This window comes from Staurois parvus, unplaced genomic scaffold (genome assembly GCF_062004578.1).
Source record: "Staurois parvus isolate SC_StPar_1 unplaced genomic scaffold, SC_StPar_1.0 ptg000218l, whole genome shotgun sequence".
Lineage (NCBI taxonomy): Eukaryota > Metazoa > Chordata > Amphibia > Anura > Ranidae > Staurois > Staurois parvus.
This window is the reverse complement of record NW_028318014.1, coordinates 7994875-8007742: the sequence shown is the minus strand read 5'-3', so window position 1 is coordinate 8007742 and position 12868 is coordinate 7994875. Positions and strand designations below refer to the sequence as shown.

The 12868-nt window shown below is 41.1% G+C and overlaps 1 protein-coding gene and 1 pseudogene across 1 annotated transcript in view; both read right to left on the bottom strand.

Moving 5' to 3' along the window:
• The window catches only part of ARB2A (ARB2 cotranscriptional regulator A), a 662616-nt gene that overhangs the window by 132901 nt on the left and 516847 nt on the right, over positions 1–12868 (bottom strand). The window lies entirely within an intron of this gene.
• LOC149460895 (U2 spliceosomal RNA) lies at positions 5159–5276 on the bottom strand (annotated as a pseudogene).

Below are 12868 nucleotides of genomic sequence, written 5' to 3'. Positions count from 1 at the left end.
GATAGTGTCCACTAAAAGCGAACAAACGAGGATCCATTCCCCAGCCGTCTGGTGGATCAAATTTGATGGCAGTTGGAACAGCGGGCTGTGACCAGCAGACACAGACCTGTCATCTGTGGATCATCGGACAGATTCCCAGCTGAGCAGGCGGATCCACTGCCCGAGTCCACCCCATGTCAAAGGGGTCTAAAAGTTGAACCACACTGCAACTGAGCACCACAAACCAAAAACTTAATTTAATTAATTTTTAATATTCAAAGCAAACTCCCCCATCCATCCTCATCTGCACTTTGCAGAGAAACTTTGAAAAACACCCCCTAGCATTTCTGGCCATGGCCATCTCGAGTAATGGCAGATGATTCATGTAGAGTTAATTTCCTGGAATCCATCTGCCCTTAGCTCATGCATGTGGCACAAGAGTGTGCTTAGCTGAGAAACCATCTCCTCTCTTCCCCAAGACTCCTGGGATGTATGACATCATTTGCTTAGGACTGAAAACCAGAAGGCAACTGGGGAAATGTAAAAAAAAAAAATTTAAAACAAGTACATATTATATACGTTCCTATCTATTTACTAATGCTAGCAGCATAAGGAATATCAATGTCGAGAGTGAAGTTCCGCTTTACGTTTCTCATTGGCAAGAATAGCAAATCCAATGAAAAAGCCAAGTAAGGGTGGATAATTAGATCACATGACAAATTACACAGTCAATCTTAGATGACAAATTTGGGCACAAATAGCAGGCCATGAAAAAGAATTAACGTATGAAAGTGAAATAATCTTTCAAATACTTTTTTTTTTATACAGAACAGCATACATAGCAATAGAATTTCAGAGATAGAATCCTTTATCAAGTAACAAATTCAAATACTCTACTATTTTGTACTTTTGAAGACAAGTTTTAACACCCTTTTTTATATAAAACCGGTACCTACTTAATATAATTTTCTTTTACTACCTGAAGAACAAGTTTCTATTCCAAAATGTCACATTTATGTATGCCCTGCCATACAAAATAAATACTTGAGGTATTGAATGAATGCAAGCAAATATGACTCCATTCAACCAGTTCAAGTCAACTTGCATTGTGTTGTCTACCTTTGTATGATATAATCCACTTATACAAATCGCTGCATTATGATGCTATGAAACATATTCTGCAATACTTGACATTATGTGACACCCGGCTGATAAAGAGACCATAGAACTCCTGGTCTACTGTATTATAATTGATATCTCAACATTAATATTAATACCAGGCTAGCACTGTGTAGAAGCAGTTTGTAAAGCATCTTTAATGGTAAAAAGCCATCTGTCTTTATGTAGTAAATCAGACTCCAACACTTTGTTTTAGGACACCTATTAAATCAGACATGAAAAGAAGAGGACAGATATTTAGAGCAAAAGACCTATTTTGGAATAAATCTTTCAGTTACATGACATGCTTCGAAATTTAGTAAAGATGACAAATTTGTCTTTGGCTGTCTATCATGAAGTATAGTTTTACCATTGGCATTTAAAATTGTATTTTTATGTAAGGAAAATAAAAACAAAAATACATATATGCTTTCAGATTTTTAACATTTTCTAAAGCACAGAAGTCACAATTATAGACATAAACAGACCTTTAAACCAGTTTTCCAATTTTTTTTCCAGCAATACATTTTAGAAAAATGGGAAATGGGAATGACAAAGCAGAGTGAATAAGCCAGGTACTTTTGAAAAGGGAGCTTGACGGGTGTGGTACTACACAACATCTCAAACAAGGCAAGACCTCTATGAAGCAGCATCGCCGTGAATAAAAGGCAATGAAGAGGTGGCATGCTTTTACATTAGGAAATCAACAACCAAACTATTATAGAAGCTTTCTGCCTTTTTACATTGTTCCTGAACACCAATGGGATTTTATGAAAAAAAAAACCAGTTAAAACGAAACTAAACTTAACTTCGCTCCAACTGTCCTGTCCCTCACTGGTGCGAACATCTTCTGTTGTGTGAGGGTCTTTAGCTATTTTTTATGGCTTGCGTGGGATGACGTTACTCCTGCACACACGCTCTCCCTTCCCTCTCTTTTCTTTTCTCTGCTCTCCCCTCCCCTGCCATTCCCTGCTCCAAATTAATATATTTTAAAAATCTGGATGTGCGCAGACCCTACGTCACCTTTCCGCACGAGACGTCCACACTTAAATGCCTTTTGCCTACTGCACTCTTGGATGGTCAACACAAGTTAGGTGGCCATTACTAGGAAGCCACCAATGACCCCACTACTACGTGCTGGCTTTTTTCTTCATTTATTCAACATTAGTACAGTTCACTGGTAGCCGATATTAATCGCAGTACCATGTTTATGTACTTTTTTTTCTTATCTGCAGCACATCACTAAATTAATCTGGGACAGTGGATAAGCTGATCTGTGCATGCACAGCTCAGTTTACATGCTGAAGACGAGCCAGGTAAGGTGCATCTTCAGACAGCAAAACTTTAGTTCTTAGTGTAGCGCTAGCAACCTATACTTAAACACAAAATATATAAAGGAAAATATCACACATAGAATGCACAATAAATGATATCACAATATCTGGTGTTATGTGCTCATAGAGTAAATGCTATGTGCGAGAGTCCATAAATTCAAATGATGGTGAGAAATCACAGCAAACTCCGTGAGGTGATCACAGTGCCACTCTATGTGCAGACCATCCACAAATGGCCAAGGTGGCCCCTCACCTCCTTAATGCGACCCAATGGGCCAAACAGCTATATAGGTGACCTTATACACCAAATAAGGTATCATCAAGGGATGGACCGCTTGGATAGATCACTCCAATATCTTCTCCTATCTCCTAGGTACTCGATTCCACAGGACCATTTATGAGATAACATTAAAAACAAAAGAGATCCTCCATAGTGTAATCCAGTTTTAATTAACCACTTGCCTACCAGGCACTTATACCCCCTTCCTTACCAGGCCAATTTTCAGCTTTCAGCGCTGCCGCACTTTGATTGACAATTGCGCGGTCATGCAACATTGTACCCATATGAAATTTTGATCATTTTTTTCTCACAAATAGAGCTTTCTTTTGGTGGTATTTAATCGCCACTGGGCGCTTTACTTTTTGCGCTATAAATTAAAAAAAGTGCAAAAAATTTGAAAAAAAAAAAAAGTTTATTTGTTTCTTTTATAAAATTTTTCAAACAGGTATTTTTTCTCCTTCACTGATTTGCGTTGATGAGGCGGCACTGATGGGCACTGATAGGCGGCACTGATGGGCACTGATAGGCAGCACTAAAGGGCACTGATAGGCAGTACTAATGAGGTGGCACGGATAGGCGGCACTGATAGACAGCACTAATTAGGGGTCACGGATAGGCGGCACTGATATGCAGCACTGATAGGCGGCACTGATAGGTGACACTGATGATGGGTACTGATAGACGGCACTGACTGGCATCACTTCTGGGCACTGACTGGCGGCACTGACTGGCACAACCCCTGGGCACTGACTGGTGGCACTGACTGGCAGCACTGCTGGGCTGCACTGGTGGGTGGCACTGGTGGGCAGCACTGGTGGGTGGGCACAGGTGGGTGGCACTGGTGGGCACAGGTGGGTGGCACTGGTGGGCACAGGTGGGTGGGCACAGGTAGGTGGCACTGCTGGGCACATGTAGGTGGTACTTCTGGGCACAGGTAGGTGGCACTGCAGAGTGGCACAGGTGGGTGCACTGCTGAGCACAGGTGGGGGCACTGCTGGGCACAGGTGGGGGCACTGCTGGGAACGGGTGGGCGGGGCTAGTGGGCGCACTGCTGGGCGGAACTTGCGGGTGTCACTGCTGGGCACCGATCATCAGGGCACTAATCATCAGTGCCCTGATGATCGGTGCCGATCCCCGCTCTGACAACTGCCGGTTCTCGGCAGTACTTTCCTCACGATCTGACAGCGTGAGGAAAGTGCAGCCGAGAACCGGAACTTGCATTTCCCTGTGATCAGCGTGTCATTGGACACCGCTGATCACGTGGTAAAAGGCCGGTGGGATCGGCCTTTCACCACATCACGTGATCAGCTGTGTCCGTAGGACACAGCGATCACGGAGATCGCCGGGTGCGCGCCCCCTGGGGCGCGCAGGAGAGCGCGTTCTGGGAGGACGTCATATGACGTCCACTCAGAACTGGCCGGCCGCGGTGAAGCCGTCATTCGGCTATGCGCGGTCGGCAAGAGGTTAATAGATAAATATAAAAGCAAAATGCCCACTCACATGTAAAGTAACAAATAACAGCCTTTTTCCCATATCATGGGTATGTATCCATGGTTCTGATGCTGAGATATACATACAGCTCCACAATCCCTCCAGAAATGGCGCCGACGCCGGAAGTGACGTCACTGCGCCACCGGAAGTGATATTAGGTACGCAAGTGCAAAACGCCACAAAAAAGTGCACTTAGGGGTGTGCTTTGTCCTTCCCCCGAAGGGGATGGACCTCTACCCTGATCCCCCGGGGCATGAAGCTCCTGACAGGGACAAGGTTCCCATTTGGTCCACCTAGCCAAAAGGCCTGGCGGACCACCGTTCCTTGTGGCCGGCCAAAGCCATCCACTCAGTACTTGGCCAGGGGGTTCTCCCGAAGAGAAAACCCCCTAGGAACAGGGGAGGAAGGAACCAAAAGGCCACACATCCTCCCCCTAGACTTCAGGGTAGGCCCGAGGACCCACACCCTCCATCCTGTGAGAAATAAAACACACACAAAAGTGAAAAAGTGACAAACGTGGGAGAAAATAAATTAAATAAAGTGGTCGTGCAGATTGTGCACTGACCAGGCCCTGAGGCCCGTAGCAAAAATTGCCCAGAACTTAGCCAGAAGGCCCGATCCTAAAGGCTCAGTGCAAGAAAAGTGTTTGAACACAGTGACCATGTGCCTTTTCACACGCTGGGGTCCCACACCCAAGTGTTACTAAGAGCACCCCTGAGGCGACCACTCAGGGAGCACTGGTTCGCGGACTTTCTGCCTCCCCGGCCCCTGGCTAGACAAGGTAGATCCGTTCAAATCAGGAGGAACTGGGCCCCTCAGGTTTTCCAGGGGGAATTACTCCCGGGCCCCAACAGCCTGTGGGCGCCTCAGTTTCTGTTCCAGCCTGTACTAGCCATCAGGACCCCCATCATACCAGCAGGGGTACTATACAACCAGTCATCCCCGCAAAGCTAGAATGACCGTGGAGCACCCCTGCTGGGCACTGATAAGAACAGATACTACACTTGATCTTAGCCAAAAGGCCGAGAAGCGATCAAAAAATGAAAGTTGTCCAAGACAAATGACCTATAACAAGTTAACAGCATTACACAGGACTTATCCTCTGAAGTGTACAAGGCACTATGCAGATTAAACAAAAGTAAATCATGGTGATAAGTTCTGGTAACAATGTGACGTTATTCAAGAAAACAACATTGCTTTGATATAAAGAATTATTTTTTTTGTTATAGGTACATTTGTCCTGTAATACGTAAAAAGGAAAACTCCACTTATACTTTTTTTTTTAGCTATCCAAAATGTGTAATTGCTATACAAGTCATTTTGCATTTTTATGAGTTAAGCTCCAGAGCCATTGTCACATCTTTGCTGTTTTTTTTTTCTTTTTACATCAAAGTTGCTCAGCGGGAACCTGTGTTTTGCCTATGTAGGGGGAAGCAATGGGTTTTCTTTAAAAAGAGACACCATCACCTTGGTCACTTTAAAAATTTAACTTGGTAAAAGCACATCTAACCCACAGTTTTCGTGCAGATTAGCTGCACTTTCCTATAGATTTCTATGAGATACCGCAGCTTTGGTGTAGGGGAAAGCAATGTGTTTTCTTTAAAAAGAGACACCATCACCTTGGTCACTTAAAATTTAACTTGCTAAAAGCACAGTTAACCCACAGTTTTCGTGCAGATTAGCTGCACTTTCCTATAGATTTCTATGAGATCCCGCAGCTTTGGTGCAGCTTCAGAAAGCGCACCAAAGACTCAGCATGCAGGAGTTTTTGTGCAGTTTCTGAAACCAAAACTGCAGGTCCTCATAGAAGTCTATTGCAAAGTGCAGCTAATGCACACAAAAACCATGGGTTAGCTGGGCTTTAACAAAAGCACAGTGGGGCAATGTGAAGCCACACTAAAGCAACAAACAGAAAAAAAGGAAGATACAATGCAATAAGCTGTTCTCATGAGATGCAATGAATCCATTTAAAAAGCATATTTCCAACCTATGTCTTTTTTTTTTTTACAATGTATGGCTAACCTGACTGGATTTTTTTCTCCACAAAAGCTTGGGCTAAGGCTTGAGACTTCTCCTAAGGCACAGTGTCTTCCAGCACAAAATAATTAGTACCATGATTACTACTGCAAAAATGTTTATAGCATCTTATATAAGCAGGCACAGCCTATGTTGCCCCAGAGCCACTTATTGTTTATATCTTCTATACTGCTAAAATATTCTATAGTGCTTTACTAAGCACATCATCACTGTTTACTTCAGTCTCTCAGTTCTGCCATGTAATACCATAATACCATAAAGGCATCCATATAACCTAGAAGCAACTTAGGCATTTATTAACTTACTTTTTGTTTTGAAACTCTTAGAAAGAGAAGCAAATTGTGAAAGTCCACACAGTGTGCACATATGCACTCCACGCAGGGGAGGGACTGGGAGCTGTGACTACAGGGCTGAATCTGAATGGCCGGACTGTAGAGTCACTACTAATTCTTAGGCAGAAATACATGTTGACTTTTGCAAGAGATGGGACTGATTTTAACAGCGTGTGTGAGTCCAATAACACAGGTCTGCGACTAAAAAGCTGTTTGATTATTTTCATCTAATTTCCATGTATTTTGGTGTGCTGAAAACAAATAAAATATTGAAAAAACTACTACACGTCATGATTTGCCTTAAAATGCAAAATTGTCTTCAAATTTATAAATTTTTTTTAATTTTTGGTATTTTTTTATATTATGGGTTTTTAACCAAATTTAAAGTCCACATTACTATTCATTAATTCACATAAGTGCATTTAAGATATAAAATGCCAAAAAAACCTTAAAGGGGTTGTCTGAGTTATGTAAAAAAAAATATAGCACTGTAAATCTGATGGTCAGCAATATATACATAAGCTATGGAAGTTTTAGGGAAAAAATTCTATTTCCTCATTTCCCTAGTTCTCTTCTGGCCCTTTGTTGTTATTTGCAGGTAAACAATCTCTGCCCCTCCCCCCCTGCAAAGGGGGTGAATACAAGTGCTGCTCTGAGTAACATGTCTGACTACTAGGATAATCAGCAGCATGCTGTATGTGTAAGCCTCAGTCTGTGCTTCTAATGGTAAAAGGGGTTAATCTTTCCTGAAGAATCCAGTGGGTGGGATACCAAATACCCTTGTTTTCTGTGTCTATGGGACAGTCAAGACCAACAAAATCACTGGACCAAGAAGAGTTGGCAGCCGAGGGTGCTAACAGTCGGTGAAAAAAATGTCCTCCGAGAAACTTTGGTACCTTCCCATAAAGTTCTTCTACCACCTCTCCACATAAAATTGGGATTGATGAAGCAATTCGTAAAATCACTTCCAAGAGATGGAGAATGCTTCAAATACTTTGTCACCAAGTTTCCAGGCCTGTCGGAGGCAAAATTGAAGGAAGGTGTGTTCGTCAGACCAGACATTAGAAGGCTTATAGTTGATCAAGAGTTTGTCAATACCATGACGGATCCTCAAAAAGAAGGGTGGATTGCATTTAAAAAAGTCGTACAGAAATTTTTAGGCAATAACAAAGATCCTCACTACAAAAAGATCGTCGGACAAATGCTGAAAGCATTTCAAGCTTTAGGATGCCTGATGAGTTTGAAAGTGCATTTCCTCCAGTCCCACCTTGACTACTTTCCTGAAAATTTGGGAGCTGTGAGTGAGGAACAAGGTGAACAATTCCACCAAGACATTAAAGAGATGGAAAGGAGATACCAGGGAAAATGGAGCATTACAATGATGGCAGACTACTGTTGGATGCTTCAGAGAGACATTCCAGATGCTACTCACAAGCGTAAATGCACCAAGAGGAGCCTCACAGGGAAGAAGAATCGAGTTTAGTGTGTGTAGGTGAGCTCATTTCAGTCCAATAAAGGATTTTCATGAAAAAATTGTAATAAAACTTTAATTTTATAAGTCTATTTCCATTTATTTTGACGTATTGCCTTATTTAACATAGTTACCTAAATTGTCAGGAAACGTGATGTCCTATGACAAAATGGAGGTCATTTTTGGATTCAACGCACCAAAAAACATAAAGATTATGTGGAATAAATAAAACAGCTCTTGAAAAAATTTTTTTTGCAGACCTGTGTAATGAGCAGCTGTAAACTTCAGCAAGTTTAAATCTATTTAAGAAAAACTTCTAACACGCTGGAACATATGAGCATTACAGCATGACTGTTACCCCCCTTCCCCCTTTCATTGAATTTGCACCAAAGTTGAGGCAGGCACCCAAAGAAAGAATCCGGAGGCTTGAACATTATACTGTTAATGATCACCAAAAGGACCACTTCCTTGAGAAGTTCTTTAATCATATCATCTATGTCACAAGCACATAACCACAGTGCAACGCACACATGGACAGACGTAGCTACAATGCGAAACACTAACATAGAGGCTTCTAAGAGGCCTGCACAGCTGAAGCTAAAACTTGACGATTATGAGTTGAGTTAGAAGAATCTGTTTTGTAAGATGTGAATATTCAGACATGGCTTCACAAAATAAAGTTGGCACCAGATAAGGACAGAGAGTCATTCCAGTTAACTCAAACAGGATTTAAACAAGGCATCTAAGTAAGCATCAGTGAAGCCCATAGAAGGTAGGGGCCAATTATTCAGGAATATCCTATCCTGTGAAATATAGTGCCTCACAGGAGGAAGCCATGATAGTATAGCAAGTTTCCAGGCGTCTCACAGTAAGATTTCCAGAAATGAAGATACAGGAAGGTCTTTGCAGAAATATAAGCCATAGAAGAGTCTATATGTGGATGACAAGATTGAACTGCTATGGGCATGGTCCAGTGTACAGCGTCAAGCCAGATTAGACATAACATTGAGCATTTCTGAATCTTTAATGATCTGTTTAAAAAGAGATCCCACAGGAATTGGCTGTGAAGGTTCTAAATCAGAGTAAAAAATAATGATAGGCGCCTCAGGCATTCATAAAGGTGATGTGGCAATAGGATCACACATATGTGCTGCCAAAAAGCCAAAAGTGAAAACTTTTGAACGCCTGCAAGCAGATAGATTCATTAACCACACACAAATTGAGTCAGAAATATAGATTAGAAGCCTGTTGGAGATGGCAAAATCAATGAAGTGACAGTGGATCAGACCAGAGACTGTAGAATCCAAGTTTTACTTCTGAATAAGAGCTACTGGTGTTGATTAAAAAAAATGCAAGAAGTATTAAAATGAAACCTAGCGGATGAGAACCCGTGAGGCGATTCCCACTGTTACTGCATCATAACTCTGATCATTCATTTAGTGAAAGACAGGATTACACTCAAGGGAGGAGCCACTGTTCTAGGCCTGGATATGACGCTGTAGTATACTAATACATAAGGTCAAGCAACAAAATGTTAACCATAAGAGACATCTAGAGATAGATTCAGTGTTCCAAAATGAAGGTACACTGGAACGGTGTCACACTTGGAAACAGCACAGTACTAACAGGAACAGTACAAGGACAGAGAGCAGTCACAATAGAGTGGAGACATTATTACATTTGCATCAGACCAAGTAAATCTGAGCTTCCACAATGTGGAGCACAGCATTTGGAGGTAACATACTAAGAAGCCTTTCTAATTTCCTGAGATACAAAGGGCTGGAAAGTGCCCAATGCAGAGCTTATCGCGTAGATACCACTTACCAAAACATTTAAATCAGATAAAGACATTAGAGACTGGGTACATCTTGGAGGTTGTATCACTTCCCTAAAACCGGAGTGTTCTGTGACTGACACAGTACCCACTGGTCTAGAAAGTGCCATAATGCAAAACACAGAACTTGAATGTCACATTTCAGTATATTATAAGCTTACTCACAGAGTGAGGCTTTAAAAACCGGGTCACACCATAGCCCGAAGAAAGGGCATGGTCATGCGATCAACTGTTATCTAAGCTTCCCATAAAATTCTCAATATAAGCAATCAAAGCATCTCATATGCAGCATTCTTTGCAGATACATAGTTAGTTTGGTGAAAAAAGACAAAAGTCCACCCAGTTCAACAAATAGAAGAGGAAAATATTACAATACAATCCCATATACTATAGCTGCAGTTGATCCAAAGAAAAGCAAAAAACCCCAATATAGCAGGGGGAACAAATCCTCTCTTATCCCCCCAAGAGGAAAATCAGATATTCCCTGGATCAACAACTATAAAGTCCATAATATTTTTTGAATTTAGGAAAGAATCCAGATCTTTAAGCAATCCACTAAGCTGGCCAGAACCAGCTCTTGAGGGAGTCTATTCCGCATTTTAACAGCTCTCACTGTGAAGAAATTTTTCCGTATTTGGAAGTTAAATCTCTTTTCTTCCAGACGTAAAGAGTGCCCCCTTGTCCTCTGTGATGACCTGTGTGTGAATAACTCTACATCAAGTTCACTATATGGACCACTTATTTATTTATACATTTTGATCATATCCCCCCTTAATCTCCTCTTCTCAAGAGAGAATAAATTAAGTTCAGCTAATCTTTCCTTATAGCTGAGCTTGTCTGTGCCTCTTATCAGTTTGATTGCACTTCCCTGCACTTTCTCCAGTTCCCTAATATCCTTTTTGTGAATTGGTGCCCAATACTGAACAGCATATTCTAGATGAGGTATTACTAATGATTTGTACAGGGGTAAAATGATATCTCTCTCTCTGGAGTCTATACCTCTCTTAATAAAAGAAAGGATTTTGCTCGCTTTGGAAACCGCAGCTTGGCATTGCATGCCATTATTAAGCCTATGATCTACCAGAACACCAAAATTCTTCTCCACCATTGATCCCCCCCGCTGTTCTACTCCTAGCATGTATGCTGCATGTGTGCTTTTAGCCCCCAAGTGCACAATGTTACATTTATCAACATTAAACCTCATTTGCCACATAGTTGCCCAATTAAACAGTGCATTGAGGTTGGCTTGTACGTTGGAGACATCCTCTAAGGATGTTATTCTACTGCACAGCTTGGTGTCATCTGCAAAGACTGAAGTGGTATTTTTAACCCCAGACCCTATATCGTTTATAAATATGTTTAAAATAAGGGTCCCAACACTGAACCTTGGGGTACACCACTAATAACCTTAGACCATTAAGAATATGAATCATTAATCATTACTCTCTGAATACAGTCTTTTAGCCAGATTTCTATCCATTTACAAACTGACTTTTCCAAGCCAGTAAACTTTACACATTAGCCGTGTGTGGGGAACTGTGTCAAACACTTTTGCAAAATCTAAGTATATTATATCCATAGCCATTCCTTTGTCTAAGTTTTTGCTTACCTCCTCATAAAAAGAAATCAGATTGGTTTGACAACTTCTGTCTTTCACAAATCCATGCTGCCTGTTATTTAAAATATTTTTTTCTATGTGGTCTTTTATTAAACTCTCAAGTATCTTCCAACTATAGAAGTTAAACTAACAGGTCGGTAGTTACTTGGTAAAGACTTTAATCCCTATATATGGGTACCACATTGGCTTTACGCCAATCTAGTAGTACCATGCCAGTCATTAAAGAGTCCCTAAAAATTAGAAACTATGGGGTTGATATACTAAAGGCAAATATACTGTGCACTGCAAGTGCAGTTGCGCCAGAGCTCAGTAAAAGAGGTAAAAGTTCACTTTGCAAAGAATACCCAATCACATGCAAGGGAAAAAAAAACCCCAAAAAACAGCATTTTTGCTTGCACATGATTGGATAGAAATCAGTAGAGCTTCCCCTTAGATCTAGAGCAGCTGCACGTGCAGTGCACAGGGTATTTGTCTTTAGTAACTCAACCCCAATGGCTTTGAAATGACAGAGCTCAATTCTTTTAGGACTTGTGGGTGTATGTCATCTGGTCCAGGTGCTTTTATTTTGCCTAAATATTTCTGGATCATTTCAATTTTGAGCCTTAGTGGTTCATTTGTCATTATGTCAATACCATCCTCATTAAGTACTTGAGCTGAAGAAGGTATTTACTAAATTTACCTTCTCTTTGTCCCCAGACATCAACTCTAGGTTATTTTGTAAAGGGCCAGCATGCTCAGACCTAACCTTTTTACTATTATAATATTTGAAGAATTTTTGGGGATTTGTCCTATACTCTTTTGCAATCTGTGCTCCCATTTGAATTTTTGCAGCCTTGATTTCCTTTTTACATATTCCATTATGTTCCTTGTAACGTTTAAATGATGTAGTGTTCCTTACCCAGATTTCCTTTTATATGAACATTGGTAATAAGCTCTGCATGGTTTGAGATGACCAGGTCCAGCAGAGCATTTTTTCTAGTTGGGGCCTCTATGAACTATACCATACACTTATTTTGTAATAGATTTTAAAATATTTGCCCTTTAACTGTTCCAGCAATGCCATTACTCCAGTCAATATCAGGGCATTTAAAATCCCCCACTGTTATCACTGTCCCAGTTATTGGTGCCTTCCTGATTCATATAGTTACATAGTTGAGTAGGCTGAAAAAGAGACACAGGTCCATCTAGTTCAACCTTTGTGTATGTGTGAATTTTTACTTATATTGGCATTCAGATAAACCAACTCCTGGATCCAACTCGTACTGAACGTAAAAATTCCCATAGCCCTGTATATTATGCTGACTAAAAAGATGACTGTTTTTGAATTTATCAAC